The 21557-nt window shown below is 40.8% G+C and overlaps 1 protein-coding gene and 1 long non-coding RNA gene across 4 annotated transcripts in view; one reads left to right on the forward strand and one right to left on the reverse strand.

The window, feature by feature from the left end:
• C10H12orf42 (chromosome 10 C12orf42 homolog) overlaps positions 1-21557 on the reverse strand; it is a 267817-nt gene that overhangs the window by 243789 nt on the left and 2471 nt on the right. The gene's annotated exons all lie outside the window — the stretch shown is intronic.
• LOC103892120 (uncharacterized) overlaps positions 1-21557 on the forward strand; it is a 31053-nt gene that overhangs the window by 4837 nt on the left and 4659 nt on the right. Inside the window, exons 3-4 of one of the 2 annotated variants that reach the window (XR_008512105.1) lie at positions 4933-5115; positions 11278-11422. This is a non-coding gene — a long non-coding RNA (uncharacterized LOC103892120). The remainder of the gene's footprint in view (positions 1-4932; positions 5116-11277; positions 11423-21557) is intronic. The other variant, XR_008512104.1, reaches the window with a different exon arrangement.

Here is a 21557-nt window from a genome sequence, read left to right on the forward strand (position 1 = left end):
TTGATTGGTGTCACAAGAGAAGGGAGTACTTGCTACAAGGAAATGGTGAAAAGGAGATATCTCTATGGGGATCAAATGAAATTTGGGACATTTTCACCCTAGAGACAACGCTTGAGGTAGAAATACTGGGCATTTGGTACAAATACTGGGTCCCTTTATACCCTTACAAATGTCACTGGTGAGCACATGGGTCTAATCCAGAGTTTCTCAACCTTGGCACTATTGATATTTGAGGCTGTTATTAGTCCATTTTCACACTGCTATAAAGACATACCCAAGACTGAGTAATTTATAAAGAAAAGAGGTTTCATTGACTCACAGTTCCACATGGCTGGGGAGGCCTCAGGAAACATACTCATGGTGGAAAGGGAAGAGGCATGTCTTATGGGGCAACAGGCAAGAGAGAACAAGCAAGAGCAGGGAAAACTGCCTTATAAAACCATCAGATCTTATGAGAACTCCCTCACTATTATGAGAACAGCATGGGGGAAACCAGCCCCATGTTCCAATCCCTTCCCAACAGGTCTCTCCCTTAACACTTGGGGATTACAATTCAAGATGAGATTTGGGTGGGGACACAAAGCCTGACCATATCAGGAGCTGAGTATTTCTTTGTTGCAGGGGCTGTCCTGTGCATTGCAGGGTGTTGAGCAGCATCTGTAGCCTCCATCCACTAGATGCTGGTAGCATTCCTCCTCTCAGTTTGAAAACCAAAAGTCTCCAGACATTGTCAAATATCCCCTGGAGAACAAAAATCACCCCTGGTTGAGAGCCACTGGTCAAATCCTACCTTTTCTCTTTCTAACAGCAAAAATGAAGGTTTGGAGAAGTACTAACATAAGAAGGCATAGGACTCTCAGGCTTACTTAGTTATCCGTCCTCCCCTGGAGATGGTCCTAATAGTACTGCAGCCCTTAAAACAAGGAAACAGCTTCTCTGAGCAACACAGTCTACAAGGAAGCATTCCAACTTCCAGAAAAGATTTTTCCCATCCTCCTCCTGAAAGGTTCAAAGAGAAGGTTCAAAGAGACCATCAAATCTCAACCTTCTTCACCAGCAACATTGTATATCCACAGGAAAAAAAACAATTTCATTAGTGTTATTTATAAGACCATAGTATTTTAGCATCCAAAGTTCGTTGGAAATTGTTTGAGTCAGTTTCCTAAATTCCCCTGATGCTTGGCAAATGCGCAGCATCCCAGTTCCCACCCCAGCCCCACCTGCTCACTGTGTTCAGAAGTAGAGCCTGGGAATCTGTTTTTAGTAAGTGCCCAGATGGTCCTATGATCAGTGAAGTTTGGACAATGCTGATCTTCATTTTACCAGAGGAGACAGAGGAGTTCTAGGGAAGTCACTTTCCCAAGATCCCCCAGCTGGAAAGGGACAGACCCAGGATTCAGTCCAGGTAGCGCAATAACTTATCCACTGCTCTTTCCTTTGCACCAGTTTGAGGGAGGAGGGAACCAGCAAATCCCTCAGGAGGAAGTCTCAGAAACAGACTAGCCCAGGTGGGGTGGCAGGAGGGCTGAGAAGTGGGTTAAAGCAAGTCACCTATTTTTATATAGGTCATGGATCAGCAAACCTTCCTATAAAGAACCAGAGAGGAAAGTTTTGACTTTGCAGGCCATGTGATCTCTCTTAAAGACTCAGTTCTGTGGATAGAGCTCCAAAGCAGCTATAGACAATCCATAAACAAATGGGCATGGTGGGTTCAAAAAAACTATGTTAACAAAATCAGGGCACTATGCTTTTCCTACCCCAGATATAAATGACATTTGGCCAATATAAATGTAAGAGTAGCCTGGAAAGGAAAGGGGAAAAACTGAAAACCAGGTGGTGGGGAGAAAAGGGATGATGTTCGGCTTGTAGCCCAAGAGTTAAAAATAAAAAGTTTGTGCTAGTCAGCTAAAAGCATTTAAGCGAAGCTTAAACATGCTAAAGACCAATAATTATGCAAACTAATAAACTGCTCTCCCAGTTTGAGTTCTCCAGAAGCCAACCCTGAGACCAGGGTTTAAGGGCAAATAGTCCATTTGGGGGTGCATTAATTTGTTTTCAACTGCTATAAAGAACTATCTGAGACTGGGTAATTTATTAAAAAAAAAAGAGGTTTAATCAGCTTATGGTTCTAAGGGCTGTACAGGCTTCTGCTTCTGAAGAGGCCCCAGAAAACTTACAATTATGGCAAAAGGTGAAGGGGAAACAGGCACATTTTCAAATGTCCAGCAAGAAAGAGAGAGAGAGAGAAGGGGAAGGTGCTACACTCTTTCAAACAACCAGATCTCCTGAGAACTTTATCACAAGACAGCACTAAGGGGATGCTACTAAACTGTTAGAAACCACACCAATGATCCAGTCACCTGCCAGCAGGCCCCATCTCCAACACTGGGAATTACAATTTGACATGAGATGTGGGTGGGGACACAGAGCCAAACCACATCAGGGAGGTAATGTGAAATATCCTTAGGGGATCTGGGAAGTGAGCCTGGGAAAGGACGGTAGGCAAAACAGAGTGTTTTTCAAGCCCCCTGCCACGGTAGGCTTCACCCTGCAGGGAATCTCTGGAAAATAGCAGGGTAGAGCTTCTCAGATTTGCGTGGGCATCAGAATCACCTGGGCAACTTGTTAAAGCACGGGTTCCTGGGTGCCACCCTGAGAGATTCTGATTCAGTAGGTGTATTAGTCCGTTTTCATGTTCCTAATAAAGACATACCCAAGACTGGGGGAAAAAAGAGGTTTAATGGACTTACAGTTTCACATGGCTGGGGAGGCCTCACAATCATGGTGGAAGGCAAGAAGGAGCAAGTCACATCTTACATGGATAGCAGCAAGCAGAGAGGGAGCTTGTGCAGGGGAACTCCTCTTTATAAAACCACCAGATCTCATGAGACTTATTCACTATCACGAGAACAGCATGGGAAAGATCTGCCCCCATGATTCAATTACCTCCCACCGGGTCTCCTACAACGTGTGGAAATTCAAGATGAGATTTGGGTTTCTCACACAAACCATATCAGCAGGTCTATATTGAAGCCCAGGAATTGACATTTTCACCAAGCCCCCAGGGCCTGCCAGTGCTGCTGATCCAAGGGCCACACTTTGAGTAGCTCTGATACAAAGCAGACTAGCAGCACGGGCATCTCCTGAAATGTGGTTAGGAACATCAAAGCTCAGATCCCACCCTAGACCTACCAAATCAGAATTTTGAACAAAACCCCAAGTGTTTGTATACACATGGAGGCTTAAGAAGCCCTGGTGTAGAACATGCATTTCAGAATTATACCTCCAGAGAGCGAAGGTGTTCATACATCAACTCTCACCAGTCATTGGTTGACAACTACTGGGGGGGTGTGGTTAATCCCCTCTCCTGCCTTCTACCTCACCCCCACCTGCCACCCCACCCCACTCCACTTCCACACTTCTCACCTGTCCTATGTGCAGGAGAGCAGCCCTTATCAGCTTGGGAGAAAGCTACAGTGCGAAAAGACACAGATAGAGCAGTTGGAAGTCAGTCCCCTACGCTGATGTGGCAAGATCCAGAGATGTGGATGGAGTACCAGCAGGATCTGCTACCATCAATAAAAGACATACTCTGACAGAGTGTCCTGTATTGCCCTCAGATACAGCATGTAATAGTGGGAAGAACACAAGCTTTGGAGTCACCCAGCCCTGAGTTCAAAGCCTGACTGTCACACATTAAAATTCCTATGTCAAAGTTACATGACCTCTCTGAGTTTTGCTCTTCATCTGAAAATGGAGATATTCATACCTTCCTTGATTTCTTACTGTCTGGACCAGTATAAGCACTCAAAGATGATACCTAATATTATTTTGTTATTTCTGCCAAGCCATGAATTTCTCATGGTACATCACTTGACACTGAAATATCACAGACGGAAAATCGGGGCTTAGTCATAAGAAATATCAAGGCAATAACTCAAGAAACCATGTCAGCAAAATAATTCTTCAAGAAGTTGGCTTTGAGTGTTACTTTCTCAGAGGCTGCTTCTTCTGTACGTAAAGTGCCAACCTATTTTTTGGAGCAATTGTTCTGAGGAAGGACAGAAAGGGAGCAATCTAGTAGAATTAACCTGGTTATGGAGAGATCATGCAAATTGGTCTTCAAAAATGCTCATTAGCTACATTTAGATGAGTACTCTTGTCAGAGGGTTCAAACTAACAATCTTCACAGGTTCTGTATGGGTTGAATGGCATCCCCCAAAAAGACACGTCCCTGTTCTAATCCCCAGAGCCTGTGAATGTGACCTTATTTGGACAAAGCATCTTTGCAGTCGTAATTAAGTTAAAGATCTTAAGATGAGATCATCCTTGATTGACCAGATGGGTCCTCAGTCCAGTGGTAAGTGTCCTTAGAAGAGACACACAGAGAAGAGACAGAGGGAGAAGAGGAGAAGGCCATCTAAAGATGGATGCAGAGATTGTAGTTATGCAGAAAAAAAAAAAAAAAAAACGGCCTGGAAGAAGCAAGGAAGGATCCTCCCACAGAGCCTTTGGAGGGAGTGTGGCCCTGCCAACACCTTGACTTCTGAATAGCCTCCAGAACTGTGAAAGAATAAATTTGCTTTCCTTTAAGCCACTAGATTTGTGGTAATCTGTTCCAACCGTCCTAGGAAACTAGTACAGTGTCCAAGAAGAAATGAAACAATCTTCAATTCCAAGAAACTATTTGAATTCATCCAGAACCATGCAAGGAGAAAAATAAAATAATAGGAAGAAAGTTTGAGCTCATTAGAGGACACAAGGTTTAGAAACCACAGAAAATATGTCCAAAAGCTTTTTTAACTCAAAAAAGCTCAGAAATTAATTTATGAGTGTTCACATGTGCAATTATCTAATCCTTTGAGAGAAAGCCACAGTACATTCTGTTTACAGAGCATTTGATTAACTGCTGATGTTATTTCCTCTGCATAGCAGATATTGTTGTCCAGGCCACACCATACGGGACTTACTACTCCCAGTTGCTAACATCTGCATGTATTTGCCTGGAGGTCTCCTCTGGTCACCAGAGCCTACTCTGCCTGGGCCACATGACAAGATGATGTGCTGAGGAACAAAAGCCCCCAGGAGTATCCCTCAAGCAGTGTTGGACTGGAGGTGAGGTATATATGGCCTAGTCCCCCAACCCTGGGCTGAGATTCCCAGACAACTGGGTTCCCTGGCAGGACCCAGCCCCAGATACCCAAAACACTAAACTGCTTAATGATGGACACTTCCCATCCTGTCTCCCCTTCCCCATTTCCCTACCTGTGTTTCCTGGGACCACCTCCAAAACTAAGAATTTCCCCAAGCTGCTCCTTGAAGAACCCAAACTAAGATTGCTAAAGCACCAAGCTGGAAGTGACTCAAAACCAAAAAGCCTAACATAAGCTTTTGTCTTCTTTAAGAATTCATTCTGAACTGTCTGCCAATTTCATTTTAACATTAGAAAATGATTGAAAATGTTAAGTTGGACTTGCTTGACTTCAACATCTGACACATTTACTCCAAGGATACACACATTGAGCTATAGAATTTCTCTATTTTTTTGCTATCCCTCCATCAAGTGGTGAGTTCTGACTCCAAAATATGTTTTAGATCAGTCCTCTACTCTCCATTTCCACTGCCAGCCCCCTAGTCCATCCCATGCCATCTCTTGCTAGACTGGTCATCACTTGCGAGACTGGTCATCACTTGCTAGACTGTCACCAAATCCTCCTGACTGGCCCATCCCTGATTCCACTCTTGACCTTTCCAATCTATTATTTCATAGCAACTAAGGAAAATGTTTAAAAATATAAATCAATTGACATCACTTCCTTCATTAAAACCTAGCTTCCCATTGCACATAGAATGAAATCCCAAGTCCTTCTTGTGAACTAAAAGACTTCTCCCACTTTTGTTTTAACTCACTGTCCCCTTCACTCACGGTACTCCAGGAACCTTAACGTCCTCTCTGTTCGCAGAATGGATCCAGCCTGTCCAGGCCTTTGTGCTTACTCTTCCCTCTTCCTGAATATTCTGACCTGGCTCTGTGTGTGTCTACTTCCTCCTCATCTCTCAGATCTCCTTTGCAAAAGGGCTTCCCCAGTGATTTAATTTAATATCATCTTTTCATGTACCCCACGTGTCATTCTCTAGCACTGTATTCTGTTTATTTCCTTCATAGAATCTACAGTAAATTCTAATCGTTTCAGGTTTTTGTTTATTTACTCATTCAAAAACACATAGACTCAGTCCCTGTTATCCCTACTGTGGGCCAGGCCCAGACCCTTGACAGGTGTGGGAGGTACACAGTGATCAAAAACAGACCCTACCTACATTAGGGAAAGAATTTAGTGAGAGAGACTGATGTTAAACAAATAATAACACATGCAGTTTTAAAGCTGACACTGTAAGAAGTGTTATGTACAGAGCCCTATGAGAAGTCAAATTAGAAAATTTTGGCCTACTTAGGGACGGCATCCCCAAGGAAGTAAACAATGAGCTGGCGGCCTGTGTAGGCAAAGGTTAACTCAGCAAACCTGGGTTGTTCAAACCCTGCGCATTTTCAGGAAAGGCCTGTCTTCAGGAATGACCCTGGGAGATGAGTTCTGAGGCTTTGGAATGTCCTGCCTGATAAGAATGTATCTCTATGCCCAAAGCCTTGGGCAACACAGTACCAGTTTGATCACATAGTTTATGTTAACAGTGTGATTTATGGTGAATGCCTGCTCTTGCTCTAGGAAGTTGAAGTCTGAGTAGCCAACATCAATCCTGCAGGTACTACATGCCAATGCAACTGGCCCCCAATTAAAAATTCTGGACACTCACTCAGGGGAGATTCCTAGTTGGTAGCACTTTACTCAGGCAGTCACACACTATTGCTGGAAGAATGAAGTGTGCCCATGTGATGCCACTGGCGGAGGACACCTGGAAACTTGGGCCTGTTTTTTCCTGGACTTTGCCCCAAGTGCTTTTTCCCCTTTCTGGTTTGAATCTGTATCCTTTCACTGTAAGAAACTTCCACCATGAGCATGACAGCTTTTCTGAGTCCTGTGGGTTCTAGCAAATCATAAGCCTAAGATGGTCTCAGGGACCCTGACACAGCACCAAAGAGAGTTTAAGGCAGAGAAAACAGCAGACTCAAAAGCCCTATGACATCCCTGAGCACCTCGACACGAGAAGTGTAACAAAAGCTGGTTAGGTGGGAATGGAAGAGTAAGCAGGTGTGTGACACTAGGTGTCCACATTCTCTCTTCACTGGTGAATGGACACCTGTGACTGTTGTTCACTGTTGGCATCACCACCACATACCATTATGCTTGGCATATCACTGATGCCCAAGAGTATCTATTAAATAAATGAATTATAAATAAGCAAATGAGTGAATGAAATGAATGATCCTCAGCTTTATGTTACATCTTACAGCAAGTGTAATTGTTATTGATTATTATTCCCATGATTATCTCTCTGAATATTTGAAAGTTGCTTAATTACTTGTATGATACCACTGCCTCAAGACAGTTAAAGCACTAGGGGGAAAAAATGCCTCAAACATTTCAAATCAATTGAAGTTTTTAGATAATTTCCTGAATATATTGCAGTAATTTATAGAAAATGTAGACTTTATCTGCAGGCTAGACTGTAAATGTATGTAAATAATAAAAGCCCTTTATAACTTCTCAAACTCTATGAGTTAAATATACTGGTCATTAATGTCCCCATTTTACAGATGGGAAACTACAAGGTTGACTGCTTTGTCCAAAGTCACAAACAAATTAGTGCAGAGCAAAGATTGCAATTCTGGATTTCTAAATGCTTGTGGAACAGAACCAATTACCTTCAGGGAAAAGCAACTTGGAGGAAAGGAAGGGAAATGAGGCTTGAAGCCAGAGACAGTGGACGCAAGATCAGGCTCTGATGCTTACTAGCCAAGTGGGGCACACATGGGGCAAGAGACAGTGGATGCAAGATCAGCTTGCTAGCCAAGTGGGGCACACATGGGCCACATCCATTGACCTTGGCAGGATTCAGTGTCTTCATCTATTAAATAAGGATAATAAAACTTATCCAAAAGTTCTAGTTCTTAATCTGGGGATAATGTATTTGTAAGGATCCCTGGATTCACTTCAGAACTGCTTGAAACCATAAGCAAAATTCATGTATAAGTTTCTGTGTACATTTTACTGGTACAAGGATACATAGCTTTCATTAAATTCTCAAAGTGGCCTACTGAGCCCAAAGTAGTGAAGAAACAGCCACTATCTCTTTCAGTGGTCAATCACCAACAGGACAAGCAATGGTTGAATACAGGCCCTGGAGTGTGACTCCTCATGTTGGAATCTGGCTCAGCTATTTGCTAGTCATACGCAAAGTCCATAACTCATCTTTATGGGGGTGAAAGAGTGCATGTCTCGTAGTCACTTTGAGGATTCAGCAAGATCATGCCTACAAAGTACACAGCATATGGTGCCATCTCAATAAATATTAGCTGCTGTCATTGTTCCCACATACTTCATCCACAATAGCATATCTAGGGGTCACTGGGAGTCATCCTTCTCCCTCACCCACATCATTCAATCCACATCAAATTCTGGCTGACTTGCTACCTGAAATACTTCTTGATTTATTCACCTCATTTTCATCGAGACTTTTACCTCATGGGATCGGGCCCTATCCCAGCAGATCTCCCTGCTTGATCACTCTGGAATCCTCTCTCCCCCAGGGTGAATTATTAGGCACTACAATGCTAATGTGACTTAAGACCCCAAAGCAGGGGTCGTCACACTGTGCTCCAAGGAGCCTCTTCAGTGGCTGTGGAGAGGGGACAGGAGCTCCTGACATTCTCACATGAACCAGAGTAAGCCCCAGCTTTGTGGATTTTGTACATTAGGCTTCCTTCCAGTTTGAAGAAAGGGTTTGCCTTAGTTAGTTTGGGTTGCCATAGCAAACTACCATCAACTGGGTAGCTTAAATAACAAACACTCCTTTCTCACGGTTCTAGAGGCTGCAAGTCCAAGATCAGGGTGCCAGTATGATCAGGTTCTGGTAAGGGCAGTCTTTCGGTTGCAGACATCCAACTTATCATTGTAAACTCACACAGCAGAAGGAGAGCAGGCTGACTCGCTGAGGCCTTTTCTTATAAGGGTGCAATCTCATTAATAAGGACTTCGCCCTCATGACCTAATCACCTCCCAAAGACCCCACCTCCTAATACCATCCCATCAAGGGTTAGGATTTCAACATATGAATTTGGGGAGGACACAAACATTCAGTCCATTCCAGAGCTGCACTGCTTACAGCAAACAACAAACAAAAAGACAAAGAACTACACCCATACCCTTTACAAAAATGGAAGATGAGGTCCTAGGCAGCATTGCCACCTGGCTCCTGGTGTGTCTTTTTTTGTCTCACTATCCTGTTTCCCTCCTCTCTGCAGATATTACTACACTAGATGATCTGGGACTTTTCAAATGTTTTGATCTCAAGACCCCTTTCCCTTTTAAAAAAGTATCATGCCTCCTCTTGTTTTGATTTCCTATTACTGCTGAAACAAATGACCACAAATCTGTGCCTTACACAAATTTATTACCTTACAGTGTGGTGGTCAGAAATCCAAGGCAGGTCAGTACAGCTGCATTCCTTCTGTAGGCTTGAAAGCAAGTAATGATTATATGTTCTGCTGCAGGAGGATTTCTGAGTCACGGCTGGCAAAATCAATGTATTATTCTAAAAGTTCCTTTCCATAAAGCTATAAATGCATCATTATAATTTCCACCTTTTTACACTTTCCAGGGGTCTCACACCTTTCAAACTCAATTACTGATGCTGGAGTGTCTGTTCCATGTTGGGGCTGCTGTATTTTCTTCCCTTTCTCATTCTAGTGGTTGGAATAACCAAAATCTTACACCTCAGAACTTCTGCTAAAATTGTGTGAGTCTCTGGCAGTTGGAATCTGGGAATAACTCTGATCAATTGATCATTTCCTGTATACCTGCCATTGTGTTAGCACATCCCCTGCTCTGTTTCCTTCAGTCTTCACAGCAACACTTTGCCAAATGAATTATCATTATCCTCATTCTACCAGTGAAAGGGGGCCATGCAGAGCAGTCATGCAACTTCCCAGTCCACACAGGAAGAACATAGGTTTCGCTGACTCTAGAGAACAGAAATCCTTACCTCAGCATGGCTTACTGCCTTCAGTGACATGACCCTACTGTCCCACACTCAGCACCAACATGATTTTACCATTTCAGAAATTTCTTGCCAAGAAGATGAAAATCCAAATACTGCATTGTTTGTTTCAGGAACTTTCTGAAAATCCATTTATCCAAACAACAGATGACTCAGCAAGCCCACATCAGGGGGATAGGCCCTTCCTCAGAATTCTCAGTGGGGCTCATGAAATAACTGCTTACTTTTCAGACTCCCTTCCAAACCTCACCTCTCTATGGGCATCATCAGTCCCACACCATTATGTATCAGAGTGTGTCTGTATCATCTTGGACCCTACATTGAAAGACTCACATTAACCAGACCCCTAAAACGTTTTAACCATTGCCTCTGACACAACACCTTCCCTTCTGTGAAGCTACTTAAAATATGTCAATGCAGTGAGATTCCTTACTTCAATGAACAAATAATTTGGATTTGCTTGATGAATAAGCTATCTGGAGAGTTTCTTTTAAGAGTCAGCAGTCAATCCCTGGCTTCTAGTATACCAAGTTTGTGCTGATGATGGGTATCCCTATGCTCTTCAGGTTCCTTGAACAAGTAAGTCTTCATGGGTAGTTGTGTCCAGCAAAGCAGTGAATTATCTATAAATGCATCTCCAGGACTCCTGCCTCAAGGTCAATCTGGTTCTGGTCTAGCCCAGGAATGTGTATCCTGGACTAATCCCAGATGTCCTCTGGTTCCCTTGTCAATTACCATGATATGCTACAGCCAATTGATCATTGTCTACCCTAGACAAGATCTAGAATTGTTTTGGTGGTCCCAGTTGCACAATAAACAAGCCTAGCATTTAAGGGGTAGAACAGAAATGAAATTCCCTGATTTTATGTATCAGTAAGTTTTCACTGCATAACAAATATATCTCCAAATCTCTTTGTGATACAAAAATATGCATTTCTTGCTCAGACATTTGAATTCAGCTAGGGTTTGGCCTAGGCATTCTGCTATCTCATCTTAGCTCACTCATGCAGCTGGGAGTCCACTGACTGTTAGGTAATCTAGACTAGCTTCAGCTGAGACTATTGGGGTGACTCACCTCTGCTCCACAAGGCTATCATCCTCCAGCAGGTCATGATCCACATGAAAAACTGAGGGAAGACATCCAGGACCTGCTGGAGAGCACACGGAAAGAAGCTGGGGCACAGAAAAGGAAAGCAGCAAGAGTTGGGCAGAGATTGATCCCCAAGGAACTTGGAATACCATGGAAAAGGTAGGTAGGGGTGCTTCTCCAGTCCCCTCACCTCTGTGATAAACTGCTGACAGCCAAAATGTCAGGGAGCCCCTTTGCCCTTGCAGGTCTAGGCAATGTTGTCAGTGGCAATTTTCGATCTTCCTGGGGATAGACCACCAAGTGACCAGCTTGGGCAGTCGTGCTCACACTCCCCTCAGACCCACACTGAGACAGCAGGTGCCATACTGATTATGCACCCATGGTGGGCCACTGCCCTGCTCAAGGAACCTCAGCCCTTGCGTCACCACATCACCACAACCCCCACAGATATACCCCAGAATATACTCTGACTTTGGCAACCACAGAGGACCAGCAGGTCCGTAAGGAGCTGTGGGATCCCTGGAGATCAAGCCATTGGCAAAAGTCACCCCAGGGGAGGGGGCAACACAACCTGCCAAAATGCCCCTTGGAACAAAAGAAACACAGGTGCAGTGCTCATCTCTGAAGGGGATGACACCAGTGTCTGGGAATGGAAATGGAGAGGAGGTTATCTCCTTCTCCCCCCAATCACTGTTGGGAACACAGCAGAGTCTTTCCCCACTGGGGGCTGGTGCAACCACACTTGGAGACAGCCTGCTTAATGTTTTTTCTTGGTGACTGCACCCCCACTGAAAGTGAGCTCATTGCTGCTCAGACTTGCACGAAGAAAGAGGCTCATCTCCCACTCCCTACACAGAGCAGCATACCAACAACAGACGGCAGACAAGCCACAGAGTTGTCTTGCTCTGGATTAGAAAAAGAGGCTCTGCCTTGAGGCTATTTCAATGGCAGCTGCCAGAAGGGCATTTTGCAGACCTCTGTTGCACAGCATTCAGGAGCCAAAAGATATAGATATAGTTTGTGTATTAGTCCCAACTCAAATCTCATGTTGAATTGTAATCCCCATTATTGGAGATGAAACCTGGTAGGAGGTGACTGGATCATAGGGGTGGATTTCTCATGAATGGTTTAGCACCATCTGCTTGGTTCTGTCCTCATGACAGTGAGTGAGTTCTTGTGAGATCTGACTGTTTGTAGGTGTGTGGCACCTCCCTCTCTCACACTCTTGCTCCTATTCTGGCCATGTGATGTGCATCTTCCCTTTTTGCCTTCTACCATGAGTGGAAGCTTTCTGAGGCCTCTCCAGAAGTAGATGCCTCTATGCTTCCTGTACAGCCTGTAGAACTGTGAACAAATTAAACCTCATTTCTTATAAATTACCCAGTCTCAGATATTTCTTTACAGCAGTGCAAGAACAGACTAACACAAAATGTCTATATATACTAAAGGTCACAAGCCCTGCAACAAGGGCATGATAGGAAAATGGATCACATTCCTGCCTAACCAGGATGAGGAGCCAGTACACCCCTGAGACCTCAGTGTATCTCAACAGGAACTCCCCCTACCACCCCCCAGGGTGCGTGTCTCCACTCATCCTTGGGCTACCCAAGGGCAAGGAAGCTCTTACTCTCAAGCACCACCTACTGAACTGGAGATTGAACCTCACCACCAAATTATAAACCTGCTGTCCAAAGGACACAATGCTAGTGCATAAGATAAGCTTCCTTAGACACTCCCAGTCCCACAGTAGATAGTGTGTTGCTTATTTGTCCAGTGCATTCCTATAACAAGCAGCATTTGAGAAAGCCACTGCCCTAAAGCTATCCATAACCAAGGAACACATACAGAATGTTGGGTCCCCAAAACACCCAGAAATAAATTCAAATGATCATACACAACATACACCACAGTTATATCCTCAAGGGAAAAAAGAATTAAAAATTTAAAAGTCCCATCTAAATGACAGCAAACTCAAAAACAAGAAGTGACAGCCCATTCAGATGAGAAAGAATCAGCATAAAAACTCTAGCAGTACCAAAAAAAAGTGTTTTCATACCTCCAAAGGATCGCACTAACTCTTTAGCAATGGACCCTAACTGAAATGACAATTCTCAAATGATAAAGAATTTGAAATATGGATAGTAAGGAGCTCAGTGAGATCCAAGACAAAGTTGAAAACCAAAACCAATAAACCAGGTAAACAATTCAGGATATGAAGAACAAGATAGATAGATAGATAGATAGATAGATGGACAGACAGACAGATTTTAAACTCACACAGAGCTTCTGGGAAAGAAAAACTCACTAATGGAATTTCAAAATACAGTTGAAAACTTTAACAATAGACTAGACCAAGAAGAAGAAAGAATTTCAGAGCTTGAAGAATGGTCCTTCAAATTAACCCACTCAGACAAAAATAAAGATAAAATAATTTTTTAAAATGAACAAAGTCTTTGAGATATTTAGGATTACTTAAAGCAACCAAATCTACTACATGTAGACATTACTGAGAAAGAAGAAGAAAAAGTAAGCAATTTGGCACACACATTTGAGGGAATAATTTAGGAAAATTTTATGGATCTTGCTAGAAATGTAGACATCCAGATACAAGGAATTCAAAGAACACCTGGAAGATACTATACAAAAAAAAAAAAAAAATCAACAAGGTGTAGAGTTGTCAGACTATCCAAGGTCAGCACTAAAGAAAATATCTTAAAGGCAGCTAGAAAGAAGTGTCAAATCACCTATAAAGGACATCCCATCACACTAACAGCAGACATCTCAGCAGAAGCTTTACAACCAAGAAGCGATTATTTTTAGCCTTTTAAAGAAGGAAACAAAAAATGCCAGCCAAGAATTTTATATCCTGCCAAACTTAGCTTCATGAATGAAAGACAAATAAAGTCTTTCCAAGACAAGCAAACACTAAAGGAATTCATCACCACTAGACCAACTACAAGAAATGCTCAAAGGAGGTCTAAACATGAAAACAAAAGGAAAATACTCATAAAAGCACACATAAGTACAACGTTCATAGATCTTATAGAGCAATTACAAAACTGAGACTACAAAGCAACTAGTTAATAACATTATGAGAGGAAAAAAACTCACATATCAATATTAACCTCAAATATAAATGGCCTAAATGCTCTACTTAAAATATATAGATTGGTAAATTTGTTTTTAAAAATGAGCAATCACCTTCTGTCTACAAGAGACCCACTTATCAGGTAAAGACACCCACAGGCTCAAAGTAAACGGATAGAAAAAGTTGTATCACACAAATGAAAAACAAAAAAGAGCAGGAGTTGATATTCTTACATCAGATAAAAAAGATACCAACCAATAACAAAAAACAAAGAAGGACATTATATAATAATAAGGGACTCAATTCAACAAGATTTAACTATCCTGAATATATACACACCCAACACCGAAGTACCCAAATTTATAAAACAAATACTACTAGACCTAGGAAAAAGGGATAAATAGCCACACAATAATAGTGGGAGACTTCAGCACCCCACTGACAGCACCAAACAGATCATCGATACAGAAAATCAGCAAACACTAGACTCTTGACCAAATGACCTAATACAGATATCTATAAAACATTCCACTGAATGACTGCAGGATATATATTTTTCTCACTTTTGCATGGAACATTCTCTACAATTGACCATATGCTTGACCATAAAGCAAGTCTCAATACATTCAAAAAATTCAAAATTATATCGAATATCTTCTCAAACCACAGTGGAATAAAATTAGAAATTGATACCAACAGAAAATCTCCAAACCACAAAAGTACATGGAAACTAAATAATTTGTTCCTGAATGACTTCTGGGTAAACAATAATATAAAGGCAGAATTCTAAAAATTTTTTTGAAATAAATGAAAACAGAGTCACAACATACAAAAACCTCTGGGATAGAGCAAAAGCAGTGTTAAGGGCAAAGTTTATAGCATTAAATGCCTACATCAAAAAGATATAAAGATCTCAAATTAACAACCTAACATTTCACCTAAAGGAACTAGAGAAACAAGAACAAACTAAACCCAAAGCCAGCAGAAGAAAAGAAACGAACAAACGCCAAAGCAGAACTAAATAAAATTAAGATGAAAAAAATCATACAAAGGATCAACAAAATGAAAAGTTGGCTCTTTGAAAGGATTAACAAAGTTGATAGAACACTGGATAGATTAACCAAAAAAAGGAGAGAGAGGGAGAGAGAGAGGATTAAAAAAAAACACAATCATAAATGATAAAGGTGACATTACAACTGATACCACAGAAATGCAAAATATCATTAGGGACTACTATGAACATCTCTATGCACACAAAGTAGAAAAACTGGAGAAACTAGATAATTTCTGGAAACATACAACCTTCCAAGATTGAACCAGGAAAAATGGAAATCCTGAACAGACCAATAATGAGTAATGAAATTGGATCAGTAATTTAAAAATCTACCAATAAAAAAAATGAGGACCAGACAAATTCACAACTGAATTTTATCAGACATACTAGGCGCTGGTACCAATCTCACTGAAACTATTCCAAAAAATCAAGGAAAAAGAATTCCTCCCAAACTCATTCTATGAAATCCATATTATCCTGATACCAAAATCTGGCAAGGACACAACTAAAAAAGAAAACTACAGGCAAATATCCCTGATAAACATAGATCCAAAGATCCTTAACAAAATACTAGCAAACTGAATCCAATAGCACATCAAAAAGATAATCTATTACAATCAAATAGATTTTATTCCAGGAATGCAAGGATGATTCAACATACACAAATCAATAAATATGACTTACCACATAAACAGAATTTAGAACAAAAACCATATGATTATCTTAATAAATGAAGAAAAAAGCATTTGATAAAATTCAACATCCATTCATGATGAAAACCCTCAAAAAACTAGGCATTGAAGAGACATACCTCAAAATAATAAGAGCCATATATGACAAACCTACAGCAAACATCATACTGAATGGGTAAAAGCTGGAAGCATTCCCTCTAAGAACTGGAACAAGACAAGGATGTCCACTCTCACCACTCCTCTTCAACACACTACTGGAAGTCTCAGCCAGAACAATCAGGCAAGAGAAAGAAATAAAATGCATCCAATTGGAAAAAAGGAAGTAAAGTTATCTATGTTCACTGATGACATGATCTTATACCTAGAAAAGCCACAAGTGTCCTCCAAAATACTCCTAAACTTGATAAACAAGTTCAGTGAAGTTTCAGTATATAAAATGAACATACAAAAATCAGTTGCATTTCTATATATCAGCAACATTCAGGAAGAGAATCAAAGCAAGAACTCAATCCCATTTATAATAGCCACATACAAAAAATACCTAGGAATATATTTAAACAAAGAATTAAAAGACTTCTACAAGGAGAATGACAAAACACTGATGAAAGAAATTATAGATGACACAAACAAATGAAAAAACATTCCATGCTCTTGTATTGGAAGAGTCAATATCATTTAAAAATAACCATATTGCCTAAAGCAATATACCGAATCAATGCAATTCCTATCAAATTACCAACATCATTTTTCACAAAATTAGAAAAAACAGTTCTATGACTCATATGAACCAAAAAACAGCCCAAATAGCGGATGCAATCCTAAGCAAAAGAACAAAGCTAGCATCATATTACCTGACTTCAAACTATACTACAAGGCTATAGTAACCAAAACAGCATGGTACTGGTGCAAAAATAGACCAATGGAACAGAATAGAGAACCTAGAAATAAAACCACGTACCTACAACCAACTAATTTTCAACAAAGTCAGCAAAAATAAAAAATGTGGAAAGGACACCACCCTATTCAATAAACAATGCCCGGAAAACTGGCTAGCTATTTGCAAAAGAGTGAAACTAGATTCCTATCTCTCACCACATACAAAAATTAACTCAAGATAGATTAAAGAATTAATATAATACCTGAAACTATAAAAACCCTAGAAGAAAACCTAGGAAAAACTCTTCTAGACATTGGTCAGCGTTTAAAACGTAAGTGCAGCTGCTTTACGGAGGAATGCTACCTCTAGGATGCAGAGCCTGCCCTTTATCAGGCTGAGCTGGGGTGGCTCTGGGCAGAGGGCACAAGCTACTGCTCCACCCCTGAATGCACCCCTCTCGCCAAATAATTTATGACTAAGGCCTCAAAAGCAAATGCAACAAAACAAAAATAGACGAATGGGACCTAAACGAGCTTCACCACAGCTGAAGAAACAATCAACAGAGTAAACAGACAATCTACAGAATGGGAGACAATATTTGCAAACTATACATCCAACAAAGGACTAATATTCTGAATCTATAAGGAACTCAAACAAATCAACAAGAAAAAAAAAACCACCTCATTAAACAGTAGGCAAAGGACATGAACAGACACTTATCTAAAAAAGACATGTAAGAGGCCTTGCTGGCATGGAAAAATGTTCAACATCACTAATCATAAGAAATGCTAATTAAAACCACAATGAGATGCCATCTCACACCAATCAGAATGACTATTAATAAAAGTCAAAAAATAACAGATGTTAGAATGCAGAGAAAAGGGAATGCTTATACACTATTGGTGGAAATGTAAATTAGTACAACCCCTGTGGAAAACAGTATAGAGATTTCTCAAAGAACTAAAAATAAAACTACAATTTGACCAAGCAATCCCACTACTGGGTATCTACCAAAAGGAAAAGAAATTGTTATATCAAAAAGGTATCTGTGCTTCTATGTGTATCATAATAGTATTCATAATAGCAGTCATGGAATCAATCTAAGTGTCCATCAACGGATAAAGAAAATGTGGTGTGTGTACTAGAATACTATGCAACCATGAAAAAGAATGAAATCATGTCCTTTGCAGCAACATAGATAGAGCTGGAGGCTATTATCCTAAGTGAAATAACTAAGAAACAGAAAATCAAATACCACATGTTCTCACTTATAAGTGGAAGCTAAACATTGAGTATACATAAACATAAGAATGAAAATAATAGAAACTAGGGACCCCAAAAGGGAGGAAGGAGGAAGGAAGAGAAGGACTGAAAAATTACCTTTTGGGTACAATGTTGACTGTTTGGGTGATGGATTCACCAGAAGCTCAAATTTCACCATTACACAATATATCCATGTAACAAACCTTTACATGTACCCCTTGAATCTAAAACAAAATAGTTTTTTAAAAGCAGCTTAAGCATAAAATTTAGAACAAGGAGGAAAATTTAAGTCATCTCTATCAGCCTCATTATTTAACAGATAAAGGAGCTGGGACTTAAGTAACTGAAAAGATCAATTCAAGATTATACAGTTTTTTGGGACAGAATTGAGTCTAAAACTCAGGTTTTCTAAAACCTAAAAATTATAAAATCCACTATTTCACTGATAATGTTTGCTATAGCATGTAGAAGAAAGTCATTTGGGGCCGACTTATGTTTATAGCACTTTAAATTGAGATGAAAGAAGTCCCCTGCCATTCCATGTAGCACTAAATACATGCTCCACCAGAAAGGCAATGCGTTCACAAAACGATTTGCTTATTCAAGGCCAGGGATTTCCTCAAAACATGCGTATGACCCACTACAACCCTCATTTGCAAAATCCAGGAGAATTCATACTCAACATCCACGTTGAGGAGGGCGCCCTTACGCCTCCCAAGGCAGCCTGCCCTGCTTCTGTTCAAATAGAGCTTCCTTTTGTTGACAGCAATTGCGCCAGCTGAGCGACTCTTTTGAGCCACACAACAAAAAGACACGAAAAGAGGCAGCTTTCAAGATATAATCTATGGGTAAGACCACCCCTTCACAGGCAAGCGGGGAGGCTGTCAGCTGTCGGCCGGCCGCGGGACTACATTCCAGGGTGGAGCAGCAGCGTGTGCCCTCTGCCCAGAGCCACCCCACCTCAGCCTGATAAACGCCAGGCTCTGCATCCTACAGGCGGCATTCCTCCGCGAGGCAGCTGCACTTAGGTTTCAACGCGTGCCATTGTACTGTTGATTTAATGAGGCCTCTCAGGCACTGTGCTTGTAAATGACAGTCATCATAATGCCAAAGCCCCAGAGACACAAACATCTCGTGTTCTGCCCTCTGAGAAGCTTGAACCATTAAAGGAAATTTGTTTTAATTTAAAAATAAAATATAATCATAGTAACACCCACATTACCCTCTGGTGGATTTTATTAATTCTCCTCTATTCCAGACAAGTCATTATAGCAAATAAGAGTATAAACTTTGGAGACAGAAACAAGTCCTGACTTCACACCTGCTATTTGAGAAAGTTATTAAGCCACTTTGAGCCTCTATTTTCTAAGTCATAAAAAGGATATTAAAATCATACCTTCCTCAAACTGCTACTGGAAGGCTGTGTAAGATAATAAATGGACAACACTCAACATGGCTCCTGGTAAGTATATGTGATACTGAAAAACAATAGCCCAAAACAATTGTATGTATCACTATTACCTAAACTTCCTCTTTGCCTTTCTGTACCAAGTCAGAGAAAATAAGTTGCTATTTGGAAAGTGTGATTAGAGCAGTGATTGGCACACGATAAATGATATATAATTGTCAGCTATTATTATTGTTGTTGTTATTATTATTGAACAAGAAACAAACTACAGAGCCTTTGGAATCAGAACTGAATTGATTTGACCCATTTGATTAACTAATGGAATTCTCTGTTCTGAAATTTTGAGAGGAAAAGGAAGATGAAACCTTACAAGGAATGGAGATGGAGTATGGTTAGTAATAAGATAGACCAGAGATAGACAAACTAGCACCTAGAGGGCAAATCCTGCCCACTCTCTATTTTTGTAAATAAAGTTTTATTGAAGCTGTTTTTGCATTACAGTTACAGAGCTAAGTCATTGCAAAAAAGACTTATGACATACAAAGCCTGAAATATTTACTCTCTTACTGTTTATAGAGAAAGGTTCTCGAGCCCTAGGCTAGGAAGAAAGAAACAGGCCTAAAACAGCATCTGGCACATAGTAGGTCATCAGTAACTATTTGTTTTAAAAAATTCACAAATTAAATAAATGACTAGGCAGGAAACAGCTGATTTATCATTGGTCCTGACCTATCCGGGTCTTCATGAAGTCACGACCACTTCATACTGATGTGTCAGCTCTATTATTGTCCTGGGGAATTCTTTGAGCCATTGTTGGGAATGAATAGGGCATAAATATCACTTGTAAATCAGACACAATGGTAACTGAATTCCTGATAGTCGGCTCCAAGTGTTGCATGCTCTGCCTTATTCAAGCAGGAGAGGGAGAGAGGAAGCTAGTAATTGCAGAAAATACATTGAACTTTATATTGAGATAATATGAAGAGTAGAGAGCAAAGGGGACAGACCGTAGTCAAAGACTCTAAAATAGTACATTTGTCTCCAGTTGTAGCAAAGGAAACAGATACATCTGATCCCAATCCTGCTTAACTCTACAGAGTATAATTTTAAAAAGTGGACCTCTACATTCAGAGAGGTCAATCAATGAGCAAAGAACAAAAACAAGAAAAAAGCTGGAGTTCAGATTTGGTTAGGGTTTGGGTTGGACTATATTATTAGAACATAATTGTCTGCTGAAACTTCTGCCAAAGTTCCTAGTTCAAATGTGAATGCCTGGCCATCCCCCTTTGATCTCTGTATCCACCCACAGAGTTTAACACATTGCCCAGTACACAGGGGGCCTTGAGCAAGACCAGATGAATAAGCAACTGGAATAAGTCCTCAAAGTCCTCAAAGAAGGGGTAGACCAGCTGTCCCAGATGACTACTGGGCAGTAAAGTCAATACCTGATGATGTCTTTGCCTAAGTCTGCAGTTTGACTCCTGGCTTCATGACTTGCCCTAATAATTTGTCATTGACTTCCTAGCAACTCTCTCACCTTCTCATATTAGTAACTTAAATTTTGTCTGATAATCAGCCCCTTTGCCATTCTCAGCTGTGTGATTTGGCTAATTACTCCTTTCCAGTCGCAGAGATGGATCCCAATTGGTTTTCATATATCCCATCCCTCTAGTCACATTGGTAATCTATTTTACAAGAAAAACACCATAATCTTCATGGCTTTATTATCATAGGTGTTTATTTCTTGTTCATATGAATGGATCCCAATTGAATGACCCTGTTCCATGCAGTGATTCTGGGACCCAGACTCCTTCTATTAGGTTGATCCACCCATCTTAAACATGTGGTTGTGGTTCCAAGTATGCCCTGGGAGTCATCTTCCCTCCAGTCAGCCAGAAAGGAAAAAAAGCAT

The sequence above is a fragment of the Pongo abelii genome, chromosome 10 (assembly GCF_028885655.2).
Source record: "Pongo abelii isolate AG06213 chromosome 10, NHGRI_mPonAbe1-v2.0_pri, whole genome shotgun sequence".
NCBI classification, from domain to species: Eukaryota; Metazoa; Chordata; class Mammalia; order Primates; family Hominidae; genus Pongo; species Pongo abelii.